Source organism: Camelina sativa, chromosome 9, assembly GCF_030686135.1.
Source record: "Camelina sativa cultivar CO46 ecotype springtype chromosome 9, ASM3068613v1".
Taxonomy (NCBI): Eukaryota; Viridiplantae; Streptophyta; class Magnoliopsida; order Brassicales; family Brassicaceae; genus Camelina; species Camelina sativa.
The window spans coordinates 6,260,274-6,277,103 of NC_141888.1; the positions used below are offsets into that span (position 1 = coordinate 6,260,274).

Genomic DNA, 16,830 nt, shown 5'->3' on the forward strand with positions numbered 1-16,830 from the left:
AGATATAGCCTGATTCATAATGAGATTGTAACAGCCCATAAAAGACCTCCATTGCTAGGACAAATAAGTACGGGGACATAGCGTCTCCCTGTCTTAGTCCTTTTGAGCTCCTGAAGTACCCATCCGGTTGACCATTCACTATAACCGAGAAGGAGACCGTAGAGATACACTCATATATCCAACCTATGAATTTATCTGGCATTTGAACAGCTTTTAAGGCAGCAAAAATGAAATCCCACCTGATTGAGTCAAAAGTTTTTCTTAAATCCACCTTTAGCATTGCACTCGGTAGGACATCCTTTTTGTGATAGCCTTGCACAATTTCAGTTGCGATAAGCACATTTTCTAACAACAAGCGGCCTGGCATGAAAGCTGATTGAGAGTGGTTGATGATGGAGGGAAGGACTTCTTTAAGTCGACCTGCTATAAGCCTTGAGATTACTTTGTAGACTGTATTGAGACATGAGATGGGCCGAAAATCAGTCATGTTGGATGCGTTTGGGATTTTTGGGATCAAGACTAGATTTGTGGCATTCCACTGCTTTAAAAGCTTTCCCGTCCTAAAAAACTCTTTCACTGTTTCTGTGACTTCCCCTCCTACTACAGACCAGCAACCGCAAAAGAATTCTGGCGTGTATCCATCTGGTTCACTAGCTTTGTTCCTGGGCAGTGATGAAAAAGCTTCTCTTATTTCTTCGGTGGTAAATGGGGATTCCAACAATGATTGCTGACCTGGGATGCATCGAAACTTCAGAAACTCAATCATCGCAAGACAGCTGAATAAGCGGTTCAAGAACCTTATGGGACTGTGGTTGCAATGAATCAATTATCTCTGCCTTTTTGTGCACAATTGCTTTCTTGTTTTATTTTTTTTTCCCAAGAAACCAATGTATAGGTTGAAAAACCAACTCTTCATTTATATGATATTTGCACGTTAGCAAACAAATTCTGATCGATGCTATTGAGAACCACAGCTCTGGAGCATTTCAGAAGCTAGTTTAGGGGTTTGACTAGTTTTCTGCAACCAATAAAGTCATGTATATCCTATCAGTTTTATGATAAGAATAAAACTAAGAACTCTTCTCTCTTATCTCTTCTCAATCCACAATACAATCTCAAATCCTAATTGATAAGCTTGGAGTTATAGTTCTCCAATCTCATCACCTAAGAACAGAGCACATAAGCTCTAATTCCTCTTTTCACATCAATGATAAAGCAGGATAATGTTCACAATCTTACTCTAATTCTATTTATACTCTAAATTCTTCTCCTTAGCTCCTATAACGTGCCTCTATCTCTCCCACATTGCTCTCTTATCAATACTCCCCCGTTTCAAAACAGCTTGTCCTCAAGCTGTGAAGTAGCAGTGAAGATAGAAACAAATGAACACAATCGATGTTGCCATGGTAGAGCTACTGCACACACATTAGTTCTCTTCACCATAGTGTAGTTGCAGCTTCTGAGATTGTCTTCTACAGTTTCTTCTTTCTCCAGCGATGCCATACTGAAAAGTAGTCGATCTTGTCTATAGTTGCAGTAGAACAGGAGCCATGTGTAACATCACTACAAGGAAACTCAACCAGAAAAATAACAATCATATACTTGATGCCACTCTTGTTAACACATACAAGCCAATTTGGTATGGAGAACAATATATTGTGGTACTACTCAAATTCTGAAACATCTTGCCACCACCTTTTATCGAAACCATCTTGATGTTATCCTGAAATCTTTTGCCAGCTATTACCAAGTTTGAAGCTTGTTAGAATGTAACATCATTAGTCTTGACCTCTGATGACTTCTCATAACACACAAGCAATTCTGAAACTTCTAATACCCCTTCTTGTTGAGTTTTCTATATATATATGCAAAAACCAGAGTGTAAAGCATTAGAAACTAGTTCAGGTTGTGACTTATATTGATCCAATGATGCAAGTCGATGATCCTCCAAGACTGAATTCTCAACTTTCTGTGATTGGAGAACACCATTTGTTGCCAATTTTGAAGTTACTGATTCTTTTGATTCTTTTTTGAGACTAGAATCAGTCATTGAAAAAGTTAAGCTCGATTATGTTTCACCAATCACTTCCTGATGCTGACATAATGTGTTCACTCTAACAGAGTCTTCATGCTGAATCAAATGCTTCTCTTCAGAGGAGTCCTTCTCCTTATGTGAACCTTCATTTAGATCTTCAACGTGCTTTTCCCCAAGTCGTACCTTACTCGCGCGTTTGTAAAACAGACCAAACGAGCTTGTTCCACGAAGATATCTGAGTACTTGCTTCAAACTCGCACCATGTGACTCCTTAGGTTCTTGCATATATTTGCTCAACACACCAACATTGTATGCAAGGTCTGGTCGTGTGTGAATCAAATAACGCAAGCATCCTATAACTTTGCGATACTTTTGCTCCTCAACAGCCATTTCATCATGTGACTTGGATAGCTTCAGATTCATGTCCATCGGTATATGAGTGGGATTACATTCACTCATTCCAGTCTCCTCAAGTATCCTGAGCGCATATCTTTCTTGTTTCATGATAATGCCCGTTTCAAGCTGCTTTACCTCGATGCCAAGATAAAAGGTAAGTAATCCAAGATCACTCATCTCGAATTGCTCAGCCATCCTCTTCTTGAAGTCAAAAATTGAAGACCGATCAGAGCCAGTGACCAGTAGATCGTCGACATACACCGCTACAACAAGAAGCTCATCTCTTCTCTTCTTGTAGTATAAAGATGGCTCCTTAGAGCACCTCTGAAAACCCATTCTTCTGAGAGTCATGTTTAGCTTAGCATTCCAAGCTCTGGGTGCTTGTTTTAAGCCGTAGAGAGCTTTGTTTAGCTTGTAAACTTTGCTCTCACTTCCCTTTACTACAAACCCTTCTGGCTGAGTAACGAACACCTCCTCCTTTAGGTCACCATACAAGAACGCTGTTTTTACATCCAAGTGATTTATCTCCCAACCATATGAAGCAGAGTGACCGATTATGAGTCTGATTGTTTCCATACGAGCCACATGTGCAAAGACTTTGTCATAGTCGATTCCATATTGTTGAACATACCCTTTAGCAACTAATCTCGCCTTGTACTTGTTTATGCTTCCATCTAAATTTTTCTTTATCTTGAACACCCATTTTAAAACAATAGGCTTAACTCCAGACGGCAGATCAACCAAGTTCTAGGTTTTGTTCTTTTCAATGGAGGCGAGTTCATCATCGCAAGCTTTTATCTAAACGTCCAACTCAGAGGCTTCTACGAAATCCCAGGGCTCGTCATTCAAAGACTGTAGAAGACGATCTAGCTCTTCATCTTGTGTAACATAGCTCGACAGATAACTTGGCTGCTTAGAAGGTCGTGTTGATCTTCTAACCATTGACTGTTGCGATTCTATGCTACCCTTTCCATTCAATTCACTGCCATCTACCTCCTTATCAAGTCCATGTTCTAACTCGCTTTCTTCTTCACCCTGGATCTCATTATTGTTCTCTTCTTCTCCTTGTGTTTGTCCTAACAAGTGAACTCCTCTGTTCCCAAACGCACCAATATTAACAGAAAAACCTGCAGAATTCCCTTGTTCCTCTGTTTCACTTCTCTTCCAATCCCATCCTCTGCTTTCATCGAAACGTACATCATGACTGACGATGATTCTCCGATTGGAAGGGTCGAGTAAATGGTAAGCTTTCGAGCCAGGCTCAGTTCCTAAGTGCACCAGAACTCTTGATCTGTCATCTAGTTTCTTTCTCCCCACAGACTCTGTTTTTGCGTACACAATGCACCTGAATGTTCTCAAGTGATCAAGGTTTGGCTTCAGTCCTTTCAGCATCTCATACGGAGTCTTATCAACCAAAGACCTAGTTGCAATTCTGTTAATCAAGTATGTGGAGTGTCTAACGGCTTCTCCCCACAGAAAGTTTGGCAGCTCCATATGTTTCAGGATGCTTCTTGTCATCCCCAAAAGTGTCCTATTTCTCCTTTCAACAACCCCATTCTGCTGAGGAGAGTATGGATCTGTCAACTGTCTCGTTAATCCATTTTTCTCACAGAAAGAATGAAGGTCTTGATTGCAAACTTTGTCTCTCGTTCAGCAAGTGTTTTAAAGCTTTTGAACTTTTCCAGTGCTTCACTCTTCTCTTTCGGTAGGACTGTCCACATATAACGAGTAAAATCATCTATGATCACTAAAATATACCTTTTCTGAGCCGGTGTCGATGGTGTGATAGGCCCACAAAGGTCACCGTGTATCAGTTCTAGAGGCTGAGCAGCTCTGTACAAGGTCGCTCTTGGAAAAGGGTCCCTTGTTTGTTTTCCAAGCAAGCACGACATACAAGTTTGTCTCTCCACTTTGATGTTTGGTAAGCCGGTTACCAAGTCTCGACTCATCATCAGCTTCATTGTGTCTGCATCGATATGGCCTAGTCGTGCGTGCCATGTAGATGACTCACCTGCAGTGACCAACTGTAAACAATTGATGCCTTCAACCTCCACCACAACTTTGTAGAGACGGTTCTTGGATCTTGTTGTTCTCACAATCATCTTACCAGCACGATCAAAGAGCATTAACTTGTTCCCCAGCATTCGCACCTCACATCCAGCCTCAGTGGCTTAGCCTAGACTAACGATATTACTCTTCAAGTCTGGTATAAAGTAAACATTATGCAAGGCTTTCTTCTCGCCGTTCTCAAGCAGAAACCTGATGGATCCTTTTCCTTTGATGTCAACACGCGAGTCGTCTCCAAATCGAACCTTTCCCGTAACGTCCTCATTGAGTTCATAAAAGAAGTTTCAATTTCCACTCATGTGGTTACTAGCTCCGTTGTCTAGATACCATATGTCATTGGTATCCATACTTGACTCAAAAATACTTGGTTTTACCTTGTCTTCCTGAAGGTATACGACTTCATGCATCATTAGCTCATCAGCTATGTGAGTATCCTCCTCCTTTTTCTCGACAGCCTCTTGCAGCTTAAGTAGTCTATCTAGACAGTCAGGGGCATAATGGCCTTGCTTATCACATCGAAAGCAGGTAATATGAGACAAGTCTTGTTCCTTATCCTTCGGTTGAAAGCCAAATCTTCCACGTCCTCTACCTCTGGAAGAACGACCTCCTCGTCCCCTTCCTCTGTAGTTACCGAATGAGTTTGTATTGGCAAACATGAGTTTGCCTTGGTCATCTTCGTGATCTACCTCTTTTTCTCCGATTCCCTCCTCATAAGCTTTCAAACGACCTACGATGTTCTCGAAGCTCGTTTTATTCAGATCAAGTACTTGCTTGAGAGAAGCAACTATGTGAATAAACTTCTTTCGAGGAAGACTTGACATGAACTTCTTGACTATCATAGGTTCTGGCAATTCTTTTCCCAAAGCAGCCGATTTAGTTGAAATTGCTGAAAGCTTTTCCACAAACTCATCAATCTTTTCAGTGCCTTTCATTCTCAACCTATCAAATTCAGCCATTAGTGTCTGCAGTCTTGCCTCCTTAACCATATCTACTCCTATGTGTCTTGATCTTATGGCTTCCCATATTTCTCGAGCAGACTCTAGAACACCAACCTGAAGGGTGAGGGATTCAGGAATCGATTGCACAATGAGAGCAATCGCCAAGTCATTCTTTGTCTCATCAATATTTCCCTTCTCGATCACGTCCCAAGCTTTGTGAACCCTGAGTAAGATTTTCATCTTCATGGACCACACAGTGTTATTACTCGGGTTCAACATGGGACACTTGATAGAGGAAGATCCTCCTTCAGTCGATGATGATGATCCGGTTTCATCATCTTTTCTTGTCGCCAAGATTTTTCCTTCTTCTCCTTCCATCAAAGTCTTAACGTCTTCTCCAGCCATTGAATCAAGCTCTGATACCACGTGTAGAAATCAAGAACAGAGCACATGTACTTAATAAGAATAACTCTCTTATTAATCTCAAGGAAAATTACTCAAAACCTTAAGCCTCTTAATCTCACAAGTTGTGCCACAAGCTAGCACATCCTTATATAGAGGAAAACTCAAAACACCAAAACCCAATTGGATAACTCTAAACATATATTTTAGATTCTCCTAAAACATAATTGACCTTATCACAAAGTATATTTAGATCCTCCTAAATATACTAGGCCTTATCCCTTTTATTGCAAGCTTACATCAACAAAGTTGCTATTGATACACATTCATTGGAAACAGACGAAACAAATGTTTCTTGAATGGCTTTCTTCTCCTGACGCGAGTCTTCGTCACTGTGAATCATATCAGCCACCACAAATTCTGGTTCAACACTCCTGTCAGCCTCTAGATCGTCTCTTTGCTTCTTGATGAACTTTTGTATCTTACTTTCGTTCTCAAGCATCATCCTCATTTTTTTAGGATCGTCTCTTTTTCCAAAACATCTTTCAAGTCTTCCCAACTTTGGAAAGGCATAAACGAATGTCGCCATTGAAAATGAGCATCTGCTTCACCTTCGAGAAGACTATGTGCAAGATTCAGTTTCTCATCCGTCATGAAATTCTCTTAAACAAAGAAATCCTCCAGCCAAGAAATCCATTGTCGTAGTTCATCGGCAACACCATCGAAGATGGGAAATCCCTCAAGACACATTGCAATCAAAATCCCCATTTTGACAAAACCTAATTCTTCACTCGCGTTGACCCTCCGATTACAGTTTCACCGCACCAATTGATAAGAATGAAACTAAGAAATCTTCTCTCTTATCTCTTCCTAATCCACAATACAATCTCAAACCCTAATTGATAAGCTTTGAGTTACAGTTCTCCAATCTCATCACCTAAGAATAGAGCACATAAACTCTAATTCCTCTTTTCACATCAATGATCACGCAGGATAATGTTCACAATCTTACTCTAATTCTATTTATACACTAAATTCTTCTCTTTAGCTTCTATCACGTGCCTCTTTTTCTCCCACATTGCTCTCTTATCAATACTCCCCCGTTTCAAAACAGCTTGTCTTCAAGCTGTGAAGTAGCAGTGAAGATAGAAACAAATGAATACAATCGATGTTGCCATGGTAGAGCTACTGCACACACATTAGTTCTCTTCACCATAGCGTAGTTGCAGGTTTTGAGATTGTCTTCTGCAGTTTCTTCTTTCTCCAACGATGCCATACTGAAAAGTAGTCGATCTTGTCTATAGTTGCAGTAGAACATGAGCCATGTAAAACATCACTACAAGGAAACTAAACCAGAAAACTAACAATCATATACTTGATGCCACTCTTGTAAAGACATACAGGCCAATTCCCTTTGTCATGTTCAATCACCGTTTGCGGAGAATCCACCAAACTGTTTTGAAATTGCAAATCAAGTAATCTCATATGATGCAATTGTTGCAGATTCTTGTATCTCTTCCAACTTACTATTTTACTCCAAGTGTGTGAGTAATCATGATCGTGTTGTCTCCTAAGCCGTACCCTCTTTGGCTTGTATTTGAACATCCATGATTTCAAATTTCTCCTTCTCTTCTTTGTTTTCAATCTTTCTGTCTGTGTAGACAATGGCCTGGACATTTGGTATGGAGAACAATATGTTGTGGTACTACTCAAATTCTGAAACATCTTACCACCACCTTTTATCGAAACCATCTTGATGTTATCCTGAAATCCTTTGCCAGCTATTACCAAGTTTGAAGCTTGTTTGAATGTAACATCATTAGTGTTGACCTCTGACGACTTCTCATAACACACAAGCAATTCTGAAACTTCTAATACCCCTTCTTGTTGAGTTTTCAATATATCTATGCAAAAACCAGAGTGTAAAGCATTAGAAACTAGTTCAGGTTGTGACTTATATTGATCCAATGATGCAAGTCGATGATCCTCTAAGACTGAATTCTCAACTTTCTGTGATTGGAGAACACCATTTGTTGCCAATTTTGAAGTTACTGATTCTTTTGATTCTTTTTTGTAACTAGAATCAGTCATTGAAAAGGTTAAGCACGATTATGTTTCACCAACCACTTCCTGATGCTGACATAATGTGTTCACTCTAACAGAGTCTTCATGCTGAATCAAATGCTTCTCTTCAGAGGAGTCCTTCTCCTTATGTGAACCTTCATTTAGATCTTCAAAGATTGGATTCTCAACGTGCTTTTCCCCAAGTTTCCCATTTGCCACAATCGAATCCATTCCAGAAAATCCTAACTGATCAACTCTACGGCTAGGTTCCAAGTCAAAGATCAATACCTGATGTTGCGGGTTGAATTGATTTTGGACCAACGATTCTTTGTGAAAAATTGCTTCTTCATTGTGAATCGTAACTTTTTCTGCAGCAGAAGTTGCTGTTGATACACATCATTGGAAACAGAGGAAACAAATGTTTCTTGATTGGCTTTCTTCTCCTGACGCGAGTCTTCGTCACTGTGAATCATATCAGCCACCACAAATTCTGGTTCAACACTCCTGTCAGCCTCTAGATCGTCTCTTTGCTTCTTGATGAACTGTTGTATCTTACGTTTGTTCTCAGGCATCATCCTCACTTTTTTAGGATCACCTCTTTTTTCAAAACCCAGTACCAAAACATTTTTCAAGTCTTCCCAGCTTTGGAAAGGAATAAACGATTGTCGCCATTGAACATGAGCGTCTGTTTCACCTTCGAGAAGACTATGTGCAAGATTCAGTTTCTCATCCGTCGTGAAATTCTCTTGAACAAAAAAATCCTCCAGCCATGAAATCCATTGTCGTAGTTCATCGGCAACACCATCGAAGATGGGAAATCCCTCAAGACACATTGCAATCAAAATCCCCAATTTCACAAAACCTAATTCTTCACTCGCGTGGATCACAGTTTCACCGCACCAATTGATAAGAATGAAACTAAGACATCTTCTCTCTTATCTCTTCTCAATCCACAATACAATCTCAAACCCTAATTGATAAGCTTGGAGTTACAGTTCTCCAATCTCATCACCTAAGAACAGAGCACATAAACTCTAATTTCTCTTTTCACATTAATGATCACGCAGGATAATGTTCACAATCTTACTCTTATTCTATTTATACTCTAAATTCTTCTTTTTAGCTCCTATTGTTAGGGAAAAGGATATGTTCCATATCTTATTGTGTATATCTTTAGTCAATATTCTCTACTTGTGCATCAAGTCTATTGTATCTATATATACTCTTTACATATCAATAAGAAACACAACACTTTCTCAGAGAATTTACATGGTATCAGAGCCAAGTTAGAAAACCCTAAAATCTAAATTTTTTTCTTTCCTCCGCCGTTTCTTCTTTTCAAAGGAAACAAGTTTTTTCTACTTATTTTCTCTACTTATCTGATGGCTACAGACTCAGCCCTTTCTACTACTACTACTAAGGAATTGATTACCTCTTCTCCTTACCATCTATCTTCTAATGATCAGCCACACCATGTCCTTACCCCGTTTCTTCTTAATGGCGAAAATTATGAGAAGTGGGCTAAGATCGCACGCAACAATCTCGCAGCAAAGCATAAACTTGGGCTTGTCGATGGTTCTCTTCTCAAACCTGCAACTGATTCTCCCGATTACCAACGGTGGGTTCAAGTCAACTCGATGTTATGCGGCTGGCTCTATGCAAGCTTAGATCCTCAAGTCCAAAAGGTTATCTTGTTTGTTGACAATGCAAAAGTTCTTTGGGACAACTTGCGTGTTCGTTACTATATTGGGAACGCTTCTCGTGTTCACCAAATCAAATCCTCTATTGCTAGATGTGCTCAAGACGGTCAGTCTGTTGCTGACTATTTCGGTCAACTCAAGGTGATGTGGGATGATCTCGATGATTTTGAACCATTCATTGACTGTTGTTGCAACTCTCCGTCCTGTCCTCAACGTCTCAAGCAGCAAGCACGTCGAGATCTTGAGCGTATACGCCAATTTCTCATGGGTCTCGATGCTTCTCGGTTTGGTACTACACGTACCAACATCCTTAGCCGTCTCAACTGCGAAACTGACATGACACTTGATCATGTTTACTCTGAAGTCATTGCTGAAGAACGTCATCTGATTGTTGCTCGATCTAAAGAAGAACGTATTGATGCCGTTGGCTTTGCTGTGAAAGCTGGTGTCAATGCTATTGCCTCCGCTACACGTCTTCCTCAAGGACTATGTACTCACTGTGGCCGTACCAATCACACGGTTGATACGTGTTTTGAACTTCATGGCTTGCCCGAGTGGTGGATAGAGAAACATGGTGATACTCGAGGAGGATCCTGATCAGACTCTACTCGCGGTCGCGGCCGTGGCTCTTACCGAGGACGAGGTCGTGGGCGTTCCTCGTCTACTTCCTACCGTGCTAACAATGCTCAAGCTTTCTCCGAAGATGATCTCCCTCACTTACCTGGTGTCAGTAAGGCCACATGGTCTGCCATTGTGAACTTGTTAAAACCTGACCAAACTTCTGGTTCCGATAAGCTCTCCGGTAAGCATTCTTGTGTTGAGTTTCTACTTGACTCTGGAGCGTCTCATCATATGACAGGTGATGATGATCTTCTTGTGGATACGCATGACATCCCTTGAAGTATCGTTGTCCTTCCCAATGGAAAACATACTTTTGCTACTAAAGAAGGGACGATGATTCTTGGAGATCATGTTAAATTGAATCGTGTTCTTTATGTTCCTGATCTCTCTACAACCCTCATCTCTCTTGCTAGACTTTGTCGTGAGTTGTCTTGCTACGCTTTATTTACTGATACATTGTGTGTTATACAGGACCGCACTTCGAAGATGCTGATTGGCGCAGGTGAAGAGAGAGATGGGGTTTATCACTTTCGTGGAGCGGTTTCAGCACGCGTCAATAATGTCAAGAAATCCTCAAGAACTATTTGGCATGAACGTTTGGGGCATCCTTCTACGAAGATTCTATCTAGTTTTTTATCTACTTTACCGGATTCTACACACCATAGTAGTGATAATAATGATTTTTGCGAAGTTTGTATTCAAGCTAAACAAACACGGTTGGGTTTTCCCGAAAGTACGAATAAAGCTGATACATGTTTTTCTTTGATTCATTGTGATATCTGGGGACCATACAAAACTGCTTCTATGTGTGGAGCACACTATTTTCTTTCTATTGTGGATGACTATTCCTGGGCTGTGTGGACCTTTCTTCTTCTTGCCAAAAGCGAAGTTGCTACTCATCTCAAACAATTTGTGGCCATGGGTCATCAACAATTTGGGAAAAAGATCAAAATAATTTGTAGTGACAATGGGAGTGAGTTTCTTGGTCTTCGTCATTTCTTTAGAGACCATGGCATTCTTCATCAAACTTCTTGCGTTTATACTCCACAACAAAATGGGAGAGTTGAGCGTAAACATCGTCATATTCTCAACATGGCGCGTTCTTTGCTCTTTCAAGCCGACTTACCAGTTCAATTTTGGGGCGAGAGTGTTCTCACTGCTGCGTATTTGATTAATCGCACACCCATTCCTCTTCTACAAGGCAAAACTCCGCATGAGCTTTTGCACTCTACTCCTCCGAATTTTGCACAACTTCGTGTCTTTGGTTGTTTGTGCTTTGCCAAACGTCATTCTTCTAGTCGTGATAAGTTTCAAGAACGTGGCCGGAAATGTATTTTTCTCGGCTATCCTCCTAATCAAAAAGGGTGGCGGGTTTATGACATGGAAACCGAAGACATTTTTGTTTCTCGTGATGTTCTCTTTAACGAAGATGTCTTTCCATACTGTTCCTCTACCGTCTTCGATCCGCCAATTGTATCTCCGGCTTTGTCACTGCCACTTATCTCCGCTAATGATTCAGTTGATGAAATTGCACCTCTGCCTCTCGAATCCAGGGGGAGTCTTCCTACTCCTTTTACTACTACGGTTCTTGATTCTACATCTACTACAGTGGTTGACTCTTCTCCGGCTCCCGTTACTACGGCTGTCACACCTTCTGATTTCGCTGCTGTTTCTGATGAGAACTCTGATGACTTTGATGTTGGTACTGAACCACTAGGTCGTGGTCATCGCACAAAGTTTCTGTCTACTCGCCTTAAACCTTATGTTGCCTATTCTGCACGTCACGCTGAAACCCTCATCTCTCTCAAGCCTTCGTCTGATCCAGCATCTTCAGGTACCTGTTTCTATCCTATAGCACACTATGTTTCTTGTGAAAATTTTAGCTCTGCCCATCAAAAGTTTCTTGCAGCCGTAACAATGGTCGACGAACCGGTTACTTATAAGCAAGCAGTTCAAATATTGGAATGGTGTGATGCTATGCGCAAGGAGATCGACGCATTAGAACTTAACGAGACCTGGACGCTTGAACGTCTTCCACCGGGTGTCAAAGCTCTCGGTTCTAAATGGGTGTATCGGCTTAAGTTTAATTCGGATGGTACACTTGAACGGTATAAGGCTCGATTAGTAGGTCTTGGTAATCACCAAAAAGAGGGTGTTGATTTCTCGGAGACCTTTGCTCCGGTTGCGAAACTTCAAACTGTCCGGACCTTACTTGGTGTTGCTTCGGTTAAGAATTAGGAACTCCATCAGATGGATGTTCACAACGCGTTCTTAGATGGTGACCTTGACGAGGATATCTACATGAAACCACCTCCCGGTTTTCTTCCCGCTGATCCATCTCTTGTGTGCAAGCTTAAAAAGTCCATTTATGGTCTACGGCAAGCTCCTCGCTGCTGGTTTTCAAAGTTGTCTACTGCTCTCCTTGACTACGGCTTTGTTCGATCTCACAAAGATAATTCTCTGTTTACCTATCGGCGTGGTGGTGTTGTTCTTCATGTTCTTGTCTATGTTGATGACTTGATCATTTGTGGTGCTGATTCTGCAGTTCTCAAATCGTTTAAAGCTTATTTATCTCGTTGTTTCAAGATGAAGGATCTTGTTCTGTTGACATATTTTCTTGGAATTGAAGTTGCTCGTGGACCTGATGGTATTTTTCTCTCACAACGGAAATATTGTCATGATATAATCGACGAGTGTGGTTTGTCTGGTTCGTGTCCGGCTGATACTCCTATGGAGCAAAATCATATGTTGTTGGACTCTACGAATGCACCGTACTCGGACCCGGGTCAATATCGACGCCTTGTTGGGCGTCTTGTTTATCTCACCCACACCCGTCCTGAGTTAAGTTATGTTGTCAATATTCTTGCACAGTTTATGAAGACACCTCTTCTGGATCATTGGGATGCTGCTCAGCGTTTGGTTCGTTACTTGAAATCTTCACCTGGTCAGGGTGTTGTTCTTTCTTCCACGGCTCCTCTTCAAGTGAATGCTTATTGTGATTCTGATTTCAACAAGTGTCCTTCATCTCGACGGTCTCTTACGGGTTATATGGTTATGCTTGGCAATTATCCTCTTCAATGGAAGACAAAGAAGCAAAGTCGTGTCTCTCTTTCATCGGCTGAAGCAGAGTATCGCGCTATGGCTATGACCTGTACGGAGCTCTTGTGGCTTAAAGAAGTTTTGCAGTTCCTTGGTGTCGATCATACTCAGCCGATGCGTTTATTCAGTGATAGTCAAGCTGCCCTTCAAATAGCAGCCAATTCTGTTTTTCATGAACGTACGAAGCATATTGAGAGTGATTGTCATTTTATTCGTGATGAAATCACTTCCGGTACTATAACTACTACTCACATTCCTACTAAAGAACAACCGGCTGACATCTTTACTAAAGCTCTTGGTTGTGATCAATTCAAGTATCTACGGTCCAAGTTGGGCGTTCTCGACTTACACGCTCCACCTTGAGGGGGAGTGTTAAGGAAAAGGATATGTTCCATATCTTATTGTGTATATCTTTAGTCACCTAAGATATGGAACATAAGGCATGCTCCACCTATCACGTGCCTCTATTTCTCGCACATTGCTCTCTTATCATTTTATCTGTTATCTATATATCTACTATCTAGTATGATTATCATAGAATATCTTCACACATAATATTTTATGCCAGTTAATATAAGTCAAAACTTAGAACTGATAGGATCTTTTAAATTTTGGACCGCTAAAAGGAATGTTGTTAAACCTTGCTTCTCGCCCAAACACAATTATAACCAGATTCGAAGCTCAATAGGATCAGTGTTGTTCCCACAAGCCATTCCGAAAATCTCCTTTATCACTTGGCTTATATATAACTAAAACAGTTCATCGGTTCAAAATGAAAATACAATTCTGTTTAACTAATATCTTGTGGGTATTGTCGGATCGTAGCAAACACGGAAATCCACTCAAGAATTTAATCAACGGAAACGAAGTTTCAAGTTATATACTATTGTCTATTGACTTTATTTTATATTGTTTCCTTACTTCATATAAGACAATAATATATGTATATTAATCAAAATGATGTTCTGACTTTTTCTTTATCCTACTATATTAATTGGGAAGTAAAAATATGAAACTAATCTTAAAATGTGTAAAAAATTACATTCAATTTCCATTTAAAAAAAAACTTAATTAAGATTAATTAATTAAATAAATAAATATAATTAATTAAAAACGAAAATTAGGGGCACATAAAATAAAATAAATTGTAGAAAAGTAAAAAAAAAATCTATTATAATCAAAACTAATTCATACTTAAAAAAAAATTAACAGCTAAGATTTTAAAAATCTAATCAAATAAAATCTATATAACTACAAATTATATCAAAAATCTTTTCAAACACGAGTTAAAACTTTTATCAAAAATCTAATCGAATAAAATATATAACATTCCCGTTTAACGGTTTAGATTTTAAAAATTAATAAATAAAAGATAAAAGATATAAATATAGTATTTAATCTATTTTAAAAAGTTATATTTTTCTTTTAGCCACCGTTTTTTAGAAAAATAAAACTAAGTTGAGATTTAAATATATTTAATGCTTGAAGATGCTTATTACAATGAATGTTGTTTTCAAAGAGGTTTTTCATAACCATCACTAACTATATTTAGTTGCCATTTTTACATGTCAGTTATATATTTTTACTTACTTCACAACTATAACAAGAATTGGTTTAATTGGCAAATGTTTAAACAATTTTATTCATTACATGCAACTGTTTTATTGACAGTTTTTCACCAAACATTTTTAAAATACAAAGTATTAATATAAGCAAACTGAATTTTTAATCACAAATTATTATAAATAAAATAATAACAAAATAAATTCTTACAAACTTTCATAAAAAAAAGCTCAGCACGCGGTTTTCTGCGAGTTAGTACCTAGTTATAAAGATATTTTGGAAACAAAATATTACATTTTCAGATTTTCCCTTTTCACTTATTTTTTTATCATATAAATTATAAATATATGTCAATATGAATTATTAATTCATGTTTTTAAATAATATTTATTTAAAAATTAACTGACTAAAATTGAATGGATTTGGAAAATAGATTTTGTTGATATTTTTAAAGATACAGATATATTTTAAAGATATAAGATCTTAGTATCATTGATTACGTTGAAATTCGGATATATAATTGATTATGTTTGATATTTCAGTATAAGTCACTGATATTATTTTACAAATTTATCTCTGAGAATATAGTTATGCACACAGCTCTATTTTCTTCTGATGTTCTTAGAGGAGTATTTCGTATTGCATTAACTGATATACACAATTATAGTTATATGATTTATCCTTTTTATTTCAAACTTCGATTTTAATAGATACAGATACCTAATATTGATTTTTTAAGGATACATTTACATATATGAAATAATCATGGAAGATATTATGCCATTTGACATATATCGTGTATGCTAAAACTTAGAAACAAATAATTCCTAAAGAAAACGTTTTCCCACCATAGTTATACATATGTGTGTATATAATACCAGCTACACAAAAACCAAGTTAACAAAACAAAAGAACTAAATATTTACTCCAAAAATAGTATGAAAAATTTCTCAGTCTTTTTATTTGTTTTAAGTCTCTGCGTGTTCAACCATGTATCCGGCGCTGGAGTCAGGATCGCGAACGAACTTAAATTCAACAAAAATCTTTGGATGAGATGTTATTCCAAAGATGATGTTACTGGTCCAAAAATAATACCAATGGGACAAGATTATTCATTTTATTTTGGTATTAACTTTTTTCGTACAACGCGTTTTATGTGTACTTTGAAACAAGGTCCTAATTATGAACATTATCAGAGTTTTACGGCATTCAAGGTTTTCAGTAATTTAGATACCGGAGGCCTATGGGATTGGAGAGCTAAAGAAGATGGAGTTTATTTAGTGAAAGAACATGAATATTTTGTTCAGAATCCAGTTAATCTGCATAAAGAGTATGATTGGATAAATTAAAAAAGTTAACAAGATATCTTACAAAAGTTGTTGTATTACGTTTTTAAAGAAGAAAGAAATATATAAAAGTATCTTGATATCGAGTATTCTATCAACTAGTTAAAAATCAAATAAATAAAAAACTGAAATTTACCCAGATTGACTCAAACAAGAATTGAAAAGTCTTGGAATGCATATACTCGATGAAAGGGTGTGAGAGTTTGCTACATATGAATTACTGATATAAATAAAGTTTGTTCATCATAGTTTGGAGCTATGGAGGGATTTAGATCTCTGGAGAGATAGTTAGAAAGTAACTCTTATCTTTTAATACGCTTTGGTGCATTTCTGATCCAAGTCGAGCAATGACGAGCCAACAAAAAGATATAAACCCAACATAGTCAGTGAATTAGATTGAGAAAAGGGTATTGAGATGTCTAGTTGCACCCACATAGCTACTACAAAAAAATGGGCGTTTAACGTCGGTTTTTTTTATGTCTAGCGTCGGTTAGTGACTGACTTTAATAATATAACGTCGGTTTTCAAACCGACTTAACAAGCTTCGATGTTAACTTTTTTTGCATCGGTTTAGCAAGTGACGCTATGTTTAACGTCAT

General features: G+C 38.4%; 1 long non-coding RNA gene and 1 pseudogene across 1 annotated transcript; one reads left to right on the plus strand and one right to left on the minus strand.

Annotated features, from left to right (window-relative positions):
• Positions 1-7,471: 7,471 nt before the first annotated feature.
• Positions 7,472-13,814, minus strand: LOC147937802 (uncharacterized). The gene is made up of 2 exons (XR_015566118.1): positions 13,774-13,814; positions 7,472-9,028 (listed from the first exon to the last, which is right to left on the minus strand). It is a non-coding gene; the product is annotated as an uncharacterized LOC147937802 (long non-coding RNA).
• Positions 13,815-15,811: 1,997 nt separating this feature from the next.
• On the plus strand, positions 15,812-16,320 carry LOC104710592 (S-protein homolog 17 pseudogene; annotated as a pseudogene).
• The last annotated feature ends 510 nt before the right edge of the window (positions 16,321-16,830 follow it).